The 1,446-nt window shown below is 31.7% G+C and overlaps 1 long non-coding RNA gene across 3 annotated transcripts; it reads right to left on the minus strand.

Annotated features, from left to right (window-relative positions):
* Window positions 1-249: 249 nt before the first annotated feature.
* LOC138913116 (uncharacterized) lies at window positions 250-959 on the minus strand. Of its 3 annotated transcripts, none has more exons than XR_011418715.1 (3): window positions 895-959; window positions 442-632; window positions 250-377 (listed from the first exon to the last, which is right to left on the minus strand). It is a non-coding gene; the product is annotated as an uncharacterized lncRNA (long non-coding RNA). The 3 variants fall into 3 exon arrangements; XR_011418716.1 differs by having other exon boundaries at window positions 442-557; window positions 895-955; XR_011418714.1 differs by lacking the exon at window positions 895-959 and having other exon boundaries at window positions 442-883.
* Between the last annotated feature and the right edge of the window lie 487 nt (window positions 960-1,446).

Here is a 1,446-nt window from a genome sequence, read left to right on the forward strand (position 1 = left end):
ACGGGGGTGACACAAAAAGCAAGGGGGAAATGAGGTTTCTATCTGGATCTCTGGCAGAAGAATGCAGGACAAAATCCACTGGTTTTTCGACTTCCCGCATTATAGATTTTCCACACGTACCCAGTTATGGTTTTCCTCCACTTGCAATATCTGTTTTTCTACACCCTCCCAGTTTTGGTTTTTCCAGACCCTCGCAGTTTTGGTTTTGCACTGCTTTGCAGTATCTGATTTTCCACAATAAAAATCATGTTTTTTTGTAATATTTGTTTGTGTATTTATTATCGAAGCATTGGAACTACAAATTTTTAATGCATGAAGCATTCCCGGGTTTTGCTTGGCCGAATGCAGTACTTAGATATCCATTTCTTGTCTGTCTTCTGAAAATATCAAACATAATTTAGATATGAATGTAAGACCAGGAATAATAATAAGAGTAATTACCATTATTAGGTCTCCGCACAAAATTAAAGGATCTCTCCAGAAATTATGCCTGGTTTGCCATGGCCGATCATTTACCCTCTGTTCAGTTGTTTTATGTCGGGTATCTATATCAAAAACTATGAGAAGAAAAAATAAAATATGACAAACGCAGGCGCAACACTTCTGGTCCCAAGAAGTCTCAGTCGGCCTGGCTGAAATAAATGTAATATTTTGATTAAGTTAAACAACTAAGTTAGTACTGAAGTACTATTTATACAACCATTTAATGAACACCTCACACCATTTACCACTGGTAAAGATTAAAAACATTTCAAGTGTCACTGAAATGCAGAATTTGTGTTGAAGATAGCATCCGGAGGCGTATATTTATTAATGGCGAAAATATCTGTGATACTAACCTTTTTAACGCTGAAATAAAGGTTATAAAAAGACAAAATTCATTTTATCACTCACCTTTTTATTGTTTTTTAGATTAAAATTAACTATTTTCACTTTTTTTCACTTTTTGCAACAAATTTAAAAATGATGTGACCCTGCTTCATATACTTGATAATACTAAATGCACATTTGGTATAAATTTCGTTGTAAAGTCCGGTCACACTTTGGCGCCAAATAAGTATTTCGTTTAAAAAATACTTTTCAGGGACCGTAATCATTAAAGGTTAAGTATATTATAGGTATATTAGGCATTTTTCGTGTTATCAATACCACCAACACGAATTTGTATATTTTAACAACACTTAAAAATGGCTTAGGCCACGATCTGACGATCAAATTATTTTATTTCACAAAAAATGTTTAAAAATGTAAAAAACAATAATAATTTTCTTTGTAATTTAATGTAATTCCTTGATAAATGTGATCAAATACTTTAATCGTCTTACCGTGGCTTTTCTCTATAATTTTGTTGAATCCCACATTCATTCTTATTATTATTTGAAAAATGTTGAGTAAAATAAATTAATATAATCATTATAGACATTACGATAATAGTTATATAGTTTA

This window comes from Drosophila takahashii, chromosome 3L (genome assembly GCF_030179915.1).
Source record: "Drosophila takahashii strain IR98-3 E-12201 chromosome 3L, DtakHiC1v2, whole genome shotgun sequence".
In the NCBI taxonomy this organism is placed as follows: domain Eukaryota; kingdom Metazoa; phylum Arthropoda; class Insecta; order Diptera; family Drosophilidae; genus Drosophila; species Drosophila takahashii.